Consider the following 15,556-nt stretch of genomic DNA (forward strand, 5'->3'; position numbering starts at 1 on the left):
TATCGACAATTTGGAAGAGGTTTTAACGTTTGGAGACGTTCTACCTAGAGTTGCCTCTCCAATCAACCCTAGGTACTGTAGTTTCCCGGTTTCTGTGAGCATTGGCGCACAAAATGACCCTTGAGGCCACAATACATACAAAGTCCAGAGGAGCGTCTGCGCTGCTTCCCCTGTTCAGATAACCGGACTCTGTCTACCTGCAAGGGTTCCTCAGGTAGCGCACTAGGAGTGGACAATAGTGGTCTCTGGGCAGAGGGTGCTGGTCTGTGGGCCCGGCTCTCCTGACAAACCTCTTGAGAGCGCTCCCGGATTCTCATGTCAACCCGGGTGGCTAACAGGATGAGGGCATCCAAGGTAGAAGGAAGGTCGCAGGCTGCCAGTTCGTCCTTGAGAGGACCGTCCCTGCCAGAAGGTCGCCACCAGTGCCTCATTGTTCCATGCCAGCTCGGCTGCTAAGGTACGGAAGGAGATAGCATACTCCCCTACTGTGGAGCCCTCTTGCTTGAGGGTCAGCAGAGTGGCTGCGGCAGAGGATGTTCGACCCGGCTACTCGAACACGGCACGAAAGGACTGCAGGAACAAGGCTAGGTCCGCGGATACAGGTCCTTGTTGCTCCAAAATTTGGTTTGCCCATGCGAGGGCCTTGCCAGCATTGAGGGAGATAATAAATGCCACTTTGGCCTCATCGGAGGGGAAGAGATGAGGCCGTAACCTAAAATGCACTGTGCATTGGTTGAGAAATCCTCTACATGCTCTGGGGTCACCGTCGTAGCGAGGAGGAAGAGGCAGAGGAACTGAGGATCCGGAACAAACAGGGGGAGCAACAGGCAGTGGCACGGCAACAGCTTCAGGGGGGAGAACCGGGGGTGGAACAGCAAGTAGATCCAGGCGGACCAGGATAGAATTAGCCGCCTCAAGGAGTTGATCCTGACGTGTGCGGAGGTCCTGCATCTCTGTCTGAATCTTCTGTACTGGGGTCTTGGGCTGGCCAGCGGGTTCCATGGCCTGAGCGTACTGTCACGGGCACAGGGTATGTGACTGTCACGGGCACAGGGTATGTGGACCCACTAGGCCGCTCCGCCATAGCGGGGAGGCAGCTGACCAGGTCACAGTCTAAGCAGAAGTAAATGGCAGACAGTATGCTTGGGTACCTGAAATAGTCCGGGCGGTGGCTGTGGCTTCAGCACGGATGGAGGCAGGTGCGGGAAGTGGTGCCAGACGTGGCGGGCAGTATCCGATGACACTTGACGTGGCAGATGGCACTTGACGTGGCAGAAGACACTTGACATGGCAGATGGCACTTGACGTGGCAGATGGCACTTGACGTGGCAGAAGACACTTGACGTGGCAGATGGCACTTGACGTGGCAGATGGCAATTGACGTGGCAGATGGCACTTGACGTGGCAGAAGACACTTGAACGTGGGTAGGCACAGGAACAACACGGAATACAGGAACGGTAACAGGGCACGGGTAACAGCTGGAACGGGAGACACTACGGAACCATTTGCGAGACAGACTGGGAAAGACTAACAACGCTGAGGCAAGGATTAGAAGGCCAGGGGCCTTCTTATAGACCAGGAAATCGTGGCAGTTGATGGTGATGACGATTTCCTAATTGCGCGCGCTGGCCCTTTAAGGCCGGGCGCGAGCGTGCGCGCGCATCCTACAGGATCCAGCCGAACGGAGCGGAAGTGAGCGCTGGCATCTCCTAGGAGGGAGACGGAGGCCAGCGCTCACAGATCCATGGCTGCGGGCGTCGGGAGGTGAGTAAACCTGACGGCCCGAGGCCATGGGCGCTACAGTTTGTGTTTTACTTTTTTATATTTTTTTACTTTTTCTTCTCTATGGGGGCTGCCATTGTTTTTGCCATCTCTGTATGTGTCGATTAACGACACATACAGTGATGGAATACGGCACACACATCCCCATAGAGAATGCGAACGGGAGCCGTTCCATCCACTATAGCGTACAGGGTCTGTTTGGGAGCGGCGCATGCGCCGCTCCCACACAGACAAATAGTCAGGTCTTCGCTAGAGCGAAATCCGGCGCCATGTTCATGTCGACCGGAAGCTGCGGCCGGACTGTGAGATGACGACTTCCGGTCGCGGCTTCCGGACTTGTGTTCTGAAGCAAGCACGAGGAGCGGAGGGAGCAGACCGGAGCGGACGGACCAGAGGCAGCGGCGCCGGCAGGAGCAGGTAAGTTAGGTCTGTGTATGTACGTGTTTTACTGTGTGTTTACTACTGTATGTTAACCTACTACACTGTGTGTTAGCTCAAAAAATGGCGACACACAGTGTAGGAGGTTTGACCGTTCAATCCCCTCCTTTCTCATGGCACTAGCCAGGATAAAGGAGGGGGGATTCTGAGAGCTCACTAGAGCGAGTGAGTATTCCCACATTTTGCAGCATAAAGCAATGTGGTTGCTTTACCACATGCAATGCTGCAATTTTGGGAATTGCTCCATCTAGTGACCAGCACTGGGAAATGTTATAAATTAGAATCTAATTTATAATATTTCCTGACTCGTGAACAAATTAAAAAAATGTGGACAGTGTTTAAGCATTCATACACTAACTATTTAACTAAAAAAAAAGAAAAAAAATTTCTAGCGACACATTCCCTTTAAAGGGGTGTCGTTTCCCAAATGGGGTCACTTATCGGGGGTTTTCTCTGTACTGGTACCTCAGCGCAATGCAACATGGCGTCAAAAAACAATTTTGTAAAATCTTCACTGAAAAAAACGAAATTGCACTTTTTCGCTTTAGACCCTTGCCGTGTGTCCAAATAGCCGTTTACAACCACATATGGGGTATTTTCTTACTAAGGAGAACTTGTTTAACACATTTTGGGGTATCATTTTCCTATATTCCTTGTGGAAATGAAAAATTATGAGCTAAAACTACATATTATTGGAAAAAATTATTTTCATTTTCACAGTCCAATTCTAATAAAATCTATAAAACACCTGAGAGATCAAAATGCTCGCTACACCTCTAATTTAATTCTTTGAGGGGTATAGTCTCCAAAACGGGATCACTCCTCAAGAATTTCTACTGTACTGATACTTCTGGGGCTCTGCAAATACGACATGGCCCTTAGAAACCAATACAGCAAAATCTGTGCTGGAAAAAGCCAAATGGCGCTCCTTAACTTCTGAGCCCGGCCGTGTACCCAATCAGCAGTTTATGACCACATATGGTAAGTTCTTTACACAGGACAAAATTCTTTACAAACATTGGGGTGCTTTTTCCCCTTTAGTCCTTGTAAAAATGAAAAAAACGAGCTAAAACGACATATTATTGGCAAACAATATTTTTTCCCATTTTTACAGTACAATCATAATAAATTCACTGAAACACCTGTGGGGTCCAAATGCTCACTACACCCCAGATTAATTCCTTAAGGAGTGTAGTTTCCTAAATGGGGTCACATTTTGGGGGCTTCCACTGTACTGGTACCTCAGGGGCTTTGCAAATGCGACATGGCATCAGAAAAACATTCCAGCAAAATCTGTGCTCCAAAAGCTAAAAGGTGCTCCTTCTCTTCTGAGCACTGCTGTGTATCCAAACTGCAGTTTATGACCACATGTGGGGTGTTGCCTGCTATCGATCACATCTATGTTCATAACTTAGATGTGATCGATTACAGGTGGATCCTGCGTGTCAGACACATGCAGGACTCACTTTCACTGAACCTGTCAGTCCCGCGGACCTGACAGATTCAGGACTAAGCACACAATATAGCTGCTCTCTATACAGAGTACAAAGCAGCTGTATCTCCAAAAGTATACATTAATAATTAGTAAAAAGTATTTTGAAAGTTTGTTGGACATTTTTATAAAAAAAAAAGAATTCAAAGGTGTACATAGCCTTTAAATAAGATATCTATGTTTGTGTCATTATCGTTTATATAGGGGTATAGGCCCCTCTCCCTTTCCGGTGGTTGGTATAGGTGAGAAAGGTGCTGCTCCATACCGTCTGTTTAAAACAGCTGATCTGCATGAATATTTAGAACTTAGTTGCAAAGTTTCAGGCTAGAGGAATTGCTGGAGTTAAAGGACATGCACAATTATAATAGTAAAATATGTTTATTTAAGGCAAACAAATGGTACTTTACTTCCTGGAAGGTGTCAGCACAAACAGTGGTGGAGCTCTGTATTGGAATCAACAATCGACAACACCCGCTGTGGTAGAGAGTCTGCTACATATTAATATTTTTGTTGAAAATCTGCCAAGTATGGCTCAGAGTACAATATTTATACGAGGAAAAAGAAGGAGAACCAGTGATCCAGCGCGGTAAAGTTAAAATGAAAACTCAGTTTCAATTTTATTCCGAAATCTTTAAAAAGTATATGTATAGCTTCCAGATACAAGGATGTAAACTCTGACTGTTGCCTACGCGTTTCAGACGTGTACCACGTTCTTCCTCATGGCTTGTTAGGAAAAACGTGGTACATGTCTGAAACGCGTAGGAGTTTACATCCTTGTATCTGGAAGCTATACATATACTTTTTAAAGATTTCGGAATAAAATTTAAACTGAGTTTTCATTTTAACTTTTTTCCTTTTTTCTTTTTTCCTGCTTCATTGCTGTGTGCCGTCTCGGCGATCCTGGCACAGCCTGTGGTTGAAACCTACTAAATGGTGAGCTAATATTTCTACAATATTTATACATAAATGTCCAGTGCTAGGTGGACCACATGGGCCTGGAGCTAAAAATTATGAACGGTCTATTGTGAGAAGTACCGTGCCACCGGGAATCGGGTAGTGGGGGAATGCGACTAGTGTTGTGGCAGCATAGCCAGCTCCATGGGGGATATCTATACCTTGTAAGTTTGCAAACAGGGTACTCTAACCTCATTGTCTATTTGGCATTACCCAGGCTTGTTTTATTACTGTGATTGTTCCCATTTGTACACTTATGTATTATGTTTCTTATGTGTTACTATTAGGCCTCATTTACACGAGCGTAATATACGCGCGTGCGACACACTTGCTTTTCACGCGTGTCGTACGCACCTATATTACTCTATGGGGCAGTGCAGACAATGCGTGAATTTTGCGCAGCGCGAGTGCGTTGCGTAAAACTCACGACATGTTCTATAATCGTGTGTTTTTCGCGCATCACGCACCCATTGAAGTCAATGGGTGCGTGAAAACCATGCATGAAACACGGACGCTCCTGCGTTGCATGCGCGAAAATCACGCATCACTTGTTATGTCCATGAAAGAGAGTTTATAAAGCTGGACAAAGCAAACAAAAACCAGGAAGTGCTTGCGTTTTGACTGCGAGTGGGCAAGGCTATTGACTTGAGACAGAACTTAGCTTCCACTGACATCTGCTGCCATGTCGCGTGGGATTGACGTGGAGCGCCTCATCGCCCTGGTCCAGGGCCATCATGCGATTTGGGACACTCGCGCGGAGGCGTACCACGACCGCACGGTCAAGGAGGACGCCTGGGAGGAGGTCGCGAGGGAGCTTTTTGGCCAGGAGTGGGAGAGTGGCCGAACCCGGGACCGCAGTCGGTTGGGTGAGTACCATGCTTTTTCTGTCAATGCAATGTCATCCCTATTGAAGAACTGGGGCCCTGTATGTGTCTTCTTCCGCGCATTTGCCCAATGACCTTTTGTGGAGCAGGCACATCACCGTGTACCACGTCATCGGCAGGGCAGGGCCCCTCATTTTAGTGAGAGGGCATAGTTCTTATGGCGTTATGTTTGTTTTTACTCCAACAGTCCAAGACATCAAAACACGGTGGCGGAGCTGCCGGGACCAATTCCGCCGTGAAATGGGGGAAAAGGGACGCAGCGAAGATGGTGGCTCGCGTAAGCGCCCTTACATGTACACCAAACAGTTGATGTTCCTGAAGGACATAATGGTGATGCGCACGTAAGAGATTCTGCAATTGCACGTGTCTAATGTGTGTTCGCCCATGTCCTGTTTGCCATCGTGTTGTTGTGGGCATTGTTCTATATTCTGTTATTACGTAATTTTCCCATTATAGAACCACCGACAATTTGGAGGATACGACAGAGGAGACGGACATCGGAGAGACTCTGCCGGAACCTCCTGCTGCCCATGTCCTGCCCCTTAGCCCCGAGCCGATACCCATGGACCACGCCCCTGTCCAGTCTGCACGGGCCGTCGCCTCTCCGGCTGAGGAGCGCCCCGTGCGTGCCGCCACTCGCCGGCGCCGTGCTCAACAGGCCTCCGCTGCTGCCCAAGTCGATACCCGGGTCCTCGAATATCTCAGGCGAGCCGCAGATGAGGACGGGAACGACTCCTTTGGGAGCAGCATCGTTCCCCTACTCCGGCTCGTCCCTATGGATCGTATGGCCCGTCTGCAAGCGTCGATCGTAACGTTGATCGACGCCTCCACACCGCCCCACAATCCCAACCATTGCTTCACGGCCATTGAGCAGTGGCGCGGATTAGCCATGCCGGCCACCACGCCACAGATGCCGGCCACATACCATCCAGCCCCCCAGATGCCACGTCCGCATCCCTATATGCGCCCTATGGCTCCCCACTTCCCTGCCCCAACGTACCACGGGCAACATCATCACCACTATGCTGGCGAGGAACAACCTCCACAGCTCCAGGTCCAGCATAGTGGTGCTGAAATGCCGGCGTATTCGTCCCCGAGCCACCACTACCAACACCTGTGAGTGTGTTGGTGGCGTGATATTTGGGCAGCCAATTTAATTTTGATGCAGGGATGGCAACTCGTCGTCTTATGTATTATGTATATTACACCATGTTGGTGTTTGTTTGTTTATACGATATGTTTCTGTGTTTTCCTGACCACACCATGTTTCCGTTGTGTGCATTCCAAACACATTAAAAACATGGATGTTGATTGTTTCTATTGCGTGTTGTTTTTAATTGATACCTCTCAACACAATGTTTGACCCACATTTCCTTTGGCTATACCCTCTCACACTTCTGGCCTTTGGGCCCAATGCATACACACGTGATATGAGGTTTTAGTTAATCTCTCGGGGTTTGACATGGTTTGCAAGAGGTGCGAACGTTTAGGTGCTGTCATGGGCCCCGAAGCAAACTAAGTACACTTGCAATTGGACTTGCCTATCTTTAGGCCGCACATCATTCTATCTCCAGAAAGAATGTTGCCAAATGTCAAAAGTCCTGGTCAAACCCCGACAGATGTAAGCTCGCAACCCGCGTCAAGGGTCCTCATGTTTTGCGAGTCCCTAACCCAACACGAACCCAAAAAACTTCTAAAAACCCAGGCCACATGTGATGTGTGTAGTGAAGCCTCCAAACAACAGACAACCCTTCAAAGGTCATCACGCCCCCACGGTGCGGCTCCTGATGGGCACTCGAAATATGCCGCCAAAGTATCCCGCAGTCGAAGGCCGGATGAGAGAGATCGGCCGAGAGGAATAACCGGGACAGTGTGGCTGGTGCCTGCATGTGTTAGGATATATTCTGCATCAAAGGTAGCATCATTAATGCGGCAGAAGTCATGCAGAACGACACACGCTTGTATAACACGTGTCACATTCTGCATGGACAATTGCATTGTCGTCAGAAAGACACGCCACCTGTTCGACATAATGCCAAAGGCACATTCCACACATTGTTGAGCTCGGCCTAGGCGGAGATTGAACATGCGCCGACGGTCATCCAAGCCCCTTCTCGCAAAAGGACGCATGACTTGCATTGTCAGGGCAAACCCCTCATCCGCCACGATGACATACGGGATTGGGGGTCCGCTGGAGCCCGGGAGGATGGAAGGTTCCGGCACCGTCAGTCGATTATTCACGAGTCGCTTCCCCATTCTTGATGAACGGAATATGCAGGCATCTGCCGAGCTTCCATACGAGCCGATGTCAACAATAGTGAAACAATAATTCGTGTCCGCCAAGGCTAACAATACCATAGAAAAAAACTGCTTGTAGTTATAGTATTGCGAGCCACTGCGTGGGGGCTTTCTCACACAAATGTGTTTGCCGTCTAGGGCGCCAATGCAATTTGGAAAATCACTTGCTCTAAGAAATCCCTCTGAAATTCTTAGCCACTGTTCTGTCGTGGGCTGAGGCATGACCGTGGTCTTTAACCTCTGCCACAACACGACACAGGTGGATGTGACAATGAACGAAATGGTGGTCACTCCCAAAAGAAATTCAAAATGTAACGAATGATAACTATTGCCTGTGGCCAGAAATCTAGAAAACAAAGAGAAAGAAAAAGAAAGCCACAACACATGTTAGGGGGGGGGGGCTGGTAAAGCAGACCGCGTCATTGACTAAGTAATAGCAGCTGCACACATACCTCAAGGTCACAAGCAGACGTTCCTCGGGCGAAATGCAGCGTCTCATGTTGGTATTCTTGTAGGTGAGACCAGAGCGAATCTGCTCAAGCAGAAGGTCAAATGTGGCCACAGACATGCGGCAGAAGGCTCGAAATTTTTCAGGATGCCGTCGTAAGTCCTCATACAGGCTATGGAAATGGCCTTTCATCGTACGTTAGGCCACAAGTGGATGAACCAAAATGCGACATCTTACAGGCGTCTGGTGCTGCAGCATGGGTCGACGCTCCCCAAAACGACGTGAGATCATCCAGGCAAGAAGCACACGTGCCAGTGACTGAGAAGGCATAATTGTGCCGTGCAAAGCCGATTCCAACCTCAATGGAGAAACACACACTGGGGTTTCTGCAGAGGCGGAAATAAGGTGCAAAACTGGCTTCTCCCAGCAAGCAGGGGTTGGGCCAGCTGGCCTATTTGTAGGCTGGCCTCGCATTAATCCCCTCTGCGTTTTTTACGCGCGATGCAAACGCTAGTCGTGCGCGCGTTTAAAACGCAACAACGCTGCGTATATGCAGTGCAAACGCAATGCCAACGCGCGCAATACGCTGCGTTTTTTCAGTGCGCAAAACGCACACGCTCGTGTAAATGAGGCCTAATACTGCTACTATAATAATACTATGATACTGTCCCCTATGTACAACTCAAGAATATAACTACTATAATACTGCCCCGATACACTGTACAAAGGTATAACTACTATTATACTGTATTTTTTTAATCCTGTTTACCACTACTCCAAGCCAGCCATTTTTTTTATTACCAATGCACCTACTACTCCAAACTATAAATGACGACTGCACTGACGCTTCCCTTGACATTCCCCCACCAGTGGCAGATTAAGTAGACCATAGGCCCTGGGTTTTCTACAAACTTGGTCTCCTAATAATAAAAAAAAAAATAACAAAATTCCAAATACACTGCATATTAATGTGGATGCTAAACAAATATTTTTTTATTATTAGTAATTGCCTATAAACTTTCCAAACGTGTGTGGCTCCCTGACCAGAATGTATAACTGAATTGCCACACTACAATATGTATATAAACACATAAGCATACATACTCATTATTATTAACACTTATTATATTAAACTCATCCCTTGCACATAGACTGAAATGTGAACATAGCTAGGCTGTGTTCTGTAAAAATGGTGTCAAGCACTGCGCCGTATGGAGCACGCTGCGGCACTTCACCCAGCTATTTCACACGAGCACCATAAACTGTGCTCCTTAATATACGGCCATACACTGTGCCCCTTAATATACTGCCACACATTGTGCTCCTATATATACTGTCACACACTGAATACAATCATGTCATACAATGTGAAATAAAGGGCCACACACACAGTACTCTATAAACCTAGTGCTGCACGCTGGGCCCCAGGAAAATAGTGCCATGGATAGTGCCCCATGAAAATATATTCCCACACACAGTGCCTGCTAAAAGGAGTGCTACATACTGTGGACCATGTAAAGAGTGCTACTCTGTGCGCCCTGTAGAAAGTGCTACTCTGTGCCTCCTGTAGATAGTGCCACACAGGGCTCCTTTTAGATAGTGTCACACACAGTGCTCCTTAAGGAAAGTGCCACACAGTGCCCCTGTAGAAAGTGTCACGTAGTGTCCCTTGTAGAAAGTGCCACACATTGCCCGCTTTAGAAAGTGTCTCATAGTGCCCATTGTAGATAGTGTTACACAGTGCACCTTGTAGGAATATCCACAGTTTCCCTGTAAAAAGTGCCACACAGTGCCCCTTGTAGGAAATGTCCCACACGGTGCCCCTTGTAAATAGTGCCACACAATGCCCCTTATAGAAATTGCCACACAGTCCCTTCTTTAAAAATTACCAAATATTGCCACTTGTGGATATTGCCACACAAAGTGACTGCTGTACAAAGTGCCACATACAGTGCCTCCTAAAACAAATATGACATACAGTGCCCAGCGTAACGATGCAAGTGGCACAATGACATCATCACGCCACTTGCATCACAGGTAAGCATAAAGTGTTGGGGAAGGGAACTAAAGGTTCCTTTGCACCCACCAACTCTAAACTATGCTGTTCAATTGTATCCGCAAGGGGAACTGGGTTGGGATCCTGCTTCTTATTTTAACAACTAGTCGGGAGAACTGGTGAGATCCTCAACCCTTTGGCCTATTTTTGGGGGGTGGCCTGGAGCTGTTGTTCCTTCCTCCCCATTGTCAATCTCGCTGTAATGGCAGGGGGTAGGGAGACGGACAAGTGAGCCCTAATCTACCCGCCACTCTGACCCTGCCTACTTGCAACGACCCGCCCTAGGCGACGGGGTACAACTGGGCGGCGGTCCCTGCGCTCAGTAAGTGCACGACAAACACGACAAACATACAAAGGAACACAAGCAAGGAAAAGGGGCCGTTGCCCACGGCAACACCGTGAGCAACCAGAGTGGTGAACGAGCCGAGTCAAGCCAGGAGTGTGCGAGGTACAAAACGAAAAGCAGAAGAGTAGTCGGTAAGCCAGGGTCTGTATGGAGCAGGATCAAAAATAGCAGGAGCTGTAGCTGGGCCAGGAAACCACAAGGAGGGAAACACAAGCAATAACAAGCACCGAGGGACAGGAAGTGCAGGCTTAAATAGACCGAGGGCGGGAGCTAGCTGAGTCTGGCCAGGTTACGATAGGCTCTCCCACTCCTAAGCCTGCCAGCCTGAATGGTGGAAGCAGGAGTCAGTCTCAGGGATGTATTCTCAGGTGCTGACTGATTAGTTCTGGGAGTTAACCCCGAAGCTGTGCCTGGCAGATCCTTTACAGTACCCCCCCTTTTATGAGGGGCCACCGGACCCTTTCTAAGTGGACCTGGCTTACTGGGGAAACGCAGGTGGAACCTCCTGACCAATACCCCAGCGTGAACATCCCGGGCGGGTACCCAAGTCCTCTCCTCGGGCCCGTATCCTCTCCAATGGACCAGGTACTGGAGGGAGCCTTGGACCATCTTGCTGTCCACAATCCTGGCCACCTCGAATTCCACCCCCTCCGGGGTGAGGATGGGAACAGGAGGTCTCCTCGAGGGAGCCAAGGACGGGGAGCAGCGTTTGAGGAGGGAGGCATGAAACACGTCGTGTATCCGAAAAGACGGGGGTAACTCCAGCCGGAAGGAGACAGGATTGAGGACCTCAATGACCTTATATGGCCCAATAAACCGGGGAGCAAACTTCTTGGACGGAACCTTGAGACCTCGGGATTGTTGGAACTACCAGGTGAAACGGAGGAGAACCGTGGATTAAACCCAAAATTACAAAAAAAAGGAGAGACCCCTGACGAGTTACTGACCCGGTTATTAAGGGAAAATTCGGCGAGGGGAATGAAAGAGACCCAATCAAATTGACAGTCAGAGACAAAACACCTTAAGTATTGTTCTAGTGATTGATTAGTCCTCTCCGTTTGGCCATTGGTTTCAGGATGGAAGGCAGAGGAGAAGGACAGATCAATCCCCAACTTCGTACAGAAGGCTCTCCAAAACAATGAAACAAATTGTACCCCTCTGTCCGAAACAATATTGACAGGGACCCCATGGAGACGCAGGATGTGTTTGACAAACAAGGTAGCCAACGTTTTGGCATTGGGTAGTTTCTTGAGGGGCACAAAGTGGCACATCTTACTGAAGCGGTCCACCACCACCCACACCACCGACTTGCCTTGGGATGGAGGCAAATCGGTGATAAAATCCATGGAGATATGTGTCCAAGGTCTCTGGGGAATGGGCAACGAACGCAGTAAGCCCGCTGGTCGGGACCTGGGAGTCTTGGACCTGGCACAAACCTCACAAGCGGCGACGTAGGCCTTAACGTCTTTAGGCAACCCAGGCCACCAATAATTTCTGGTAATGAGGTGTTTGGTACCCAGGGTGCCTGGATGGCCAGATAGTGCGGAGTCATGATTTTCCCTAAGTACCCTTAGCCGGAATTGCAGGGGAACAAACAGCTTGTTCTCAGGAAGGTTCCCGGGAGCTGCACCTTGATCAGCAGCAATATCAGAGACTAAATCAGAATCGATCGAGGAAATGATTATACCTGGAGGCAAAATACAAGCAGGATCTTCCTCCGAAGGAGGGCTGGCCATGAAGCTACGCGACAGTGCATCAGCCTTAATATTTTTAGACCCAGCCCTATAGGTAACCAAAAAATTGAATCTGGTAAAAAATAACGCCCATCGAGCTTGTCTCGGGTTTAGCCTCCGGGCAGATTCTAGGAAAACCAGATTCTTGTGGTCGGTAAGGACCGTTACCTGGTGCCTAGCCCCCTCCAGGAAGTGGCGCCACTCTTCAAATGCCCATTTAATGGCTAAGAGTTCGCGGTTGCCAATATCATAGTTACTTTCAGTTGGCGAAAACTTCCTGGAGAAGTAGGCACAGGGGCGGAGATGGGTGAGGGACCTGGTACCCTGGGACAAGACAGCCCCCACTCCCACCTCAGATGCGTCAACTTCCACGATAAATGGCTCCATTTGGTTGGGCTGAACCAGCACCGGGGCCGAGACAAAGCACTTCTTAAGGACCTCAAAAGCCTGGACAGCCTCAGGAGGCCAGTGGAGGAGATCAGCACCTTTGCGAGTGAGGTCCGTAAGGGGCTTAGCGATGACCGAGAAGTTAGCAATAAATCTCCTGTAATAATTAGCGAACCCCAAAAAACACTGTAACGCCTTCAGGGAGGCAGGTTGGACCCATTCCGCCACAGCCTGAACCTTGGCGGGGTCCATGCGAAATTCATGAGGAGTGAGGATTTGACCCAAAAATGGAATCTCCTGTACCCCAAACACACATTTTTCGGTTTTGGCAAACAGTTTATTTTCCCGAAGGACCTGGAGCACCTTCCTGACATGCTCAATGTGGGAGGACCAGTCCTTGGAAAACACCAGTATGTCATCAAGGTACACTACCAGAAAAATCCCCAGGTAATTTCTCAAAATCTCATTTATGAAATTCTGGAAGACCGCAGGGGCATTACACAACCCAAAGGGCATGACGAGGTATTCGAAATGGCCTTCGGGCGTGTTAAACGCAGTCTTCCACTCATCCCCCTCTTTGATGCGAATAAGGTTATACGCCCCCCGTAGATCCAATTTAGAAAACCATTGGGCCCCCTGAACCTGATTAAAGAGATCAGGAATCAAAGGAAGGGGATACTGGTTCCTTACCGTGACCTTATTCAGGCTACGGTAGTCAATGCATGGCCTAAGACCACCATCCTTCTTCCCCACGAAGAAGAAGCCAGCACCTACCGGAGAAGAAGAGGGACGAATGTAACCCTTGGCCAGGGATTCCTGGATATACACTCTCATAGCTTCACGTTCGGGACAAGAAAGATTAAATATCCTACCCTTAGGAAGCTTAGCACCTGGTACCAATTCGATAGCGCAATCGTATTCTCTATGAGGAGGTAACACTTCGGAGGCCTCCCTAGAGAAAACATCAGCGAAGTCCTGAACGAACTCTGGTAGCGTATTTGCCTCCTTAGGGGGAGAAATAGAATTAACAGAAAAACATGACGTACAACATTCATTACCCCATTTGGTTAGCTCCCCAGTATTCCAGTCAAACGTAGGATTATGCAACTGCAACCAGGGAAGACCTAGAACCAAATCGTACGATAATCCCTGCATCAACGGTACAGAGCACTGCTCCAAATGCATGGAGCCAACAAGGAGTTCAAAAACAGGGGTATGCTGTGTAAAATAACCATTAGCAAGAGGAGTGGAGTCGATACCCACTACCGGGACAGGTTTAGGCAAATCAATCAGAGGCATAGCAAGGGACATAGCAAATTCCACAGACATGATATTAGTAGAGGACCCTGAATCCACGAAGGCACTGCCGGTAGCAGACCTACCACCAAAAGAGACCTGAAAGGGAAGCAAGATCTTAGTACGTTTCATATTTACGGGAAATACCTGTGCGCCCAAGTGACCTCCCCGATGATCACTTAGACGCGGAAGTTCTCTGGCTGCAATCTTACGCTTAGGACAGTTGTTCACTTGATGCTTGTCGTCCCCACAGTAGAAGCAGAGACCATTCTTCCTGCGGAATTCTCTACGTTGTTGGGGGGACACGGAGGCCCCGAGTTGCATAGGTATCTCTGAATCTTTCGGGGAGGAACGAAGCAACGGAGCTTCGGGAGGCATCATGGGGGAGTCGGAGGAGAAAACACATAAACGTTCACGTTGTCGTTCCCTGAGACGTCGGTCAAGTCGTATCGCTAAAGCCATAACCTGGTCTAGGGAGTCAGAAGAGGGATAGCTAACTAGCAGGTCTTTCAGGGCATTCGACAGACCCAACCTAAACTGGCACCTTAAGGCAGGGTCATTCCACCGAGAAGCTACGCACCATTTCCGAAAGTCAGAGCAATACTCCTCAACAGGTCTCTTACCCTGACTTAAGGTCACCAGCTGACTCTCGGCAAAGGCAGTCCTGTCAGTCTCGTCATAAAAAAGTCCGAGAGCAGAAAAGAAACAATCAACGGAGGAAAGTTCAGGGGCGTCAGGAGCCAAGGAGAAGGCCCACTCTTGGGGCCCTTCCTGGAGCCGGGACATAATTATACCCACCCGCTGGCTCTCAGAACCTGAGGAATGAGGCTTTAAACGAAAGTAAAGCCTACAACTCTCCCGAAAGGAGAGAAAAGCCCTCCGGTCCCCTGAGAACCGGTCGGGCAACTTGAGGTGGGGTTCAAGAGGTGCGGTGAGGGGAACTACCAGGGTAGCATCAGGCTGGTTGACCCTCTGAGCCAGGGCCTGGACCTGTAGGGAGGGACCCTGCATTTGCTGAGCCAGGGTCTCACGGGGATCCATAGTGGTGTCAGGGACCAGGGGTAGACTAGGTATGGGCTTGTTATTATGTAAGCCTGCCAGCCTGAATGGTGGAAGCAGGAGTCAGTCTCAGGGATGTATTTTCAGGTGCTGACTGATTAGTTCTGGGAGTTAACCCCGAAGCTGTGCCTGGCAGATCCTTTACACTCGCCTTGTGTCACAAAGCGGCTAGTGGACCCACTAGGCCGTACCGCCGTAGCGGGGAGTCAGCTGGCCAAACAACAGGAAACCCCAGTAATATAATGTCCCGCACAAGGGTACCTGGATAGTCCAGACAGTGGCCGCAGCTCTGGCACTGATGGAGATGGGTGCAGCAGATAATGCCAAATGTGGCAGATGACAGGTGCCGCAGGTTGCGCCAGACGTTGCGGATGCCTCCAGA

Source organism: Rhinoderma darwinii, chromosome 2 (assembly GCF_050947455.1).
Source record: "Rhinoderma darwinii isolate aRhiDar2 chromosome 2, aRhiDar2.hap1, whole genome shotgun sequence".
Taxonomy (NCBI): domain Eukaryota; kingdom Metazoa; phylum Chordata; class Amphibia; order Anura; family Rhinodermatidae; genus Rhinoderma; species Rhinoderma darwinii.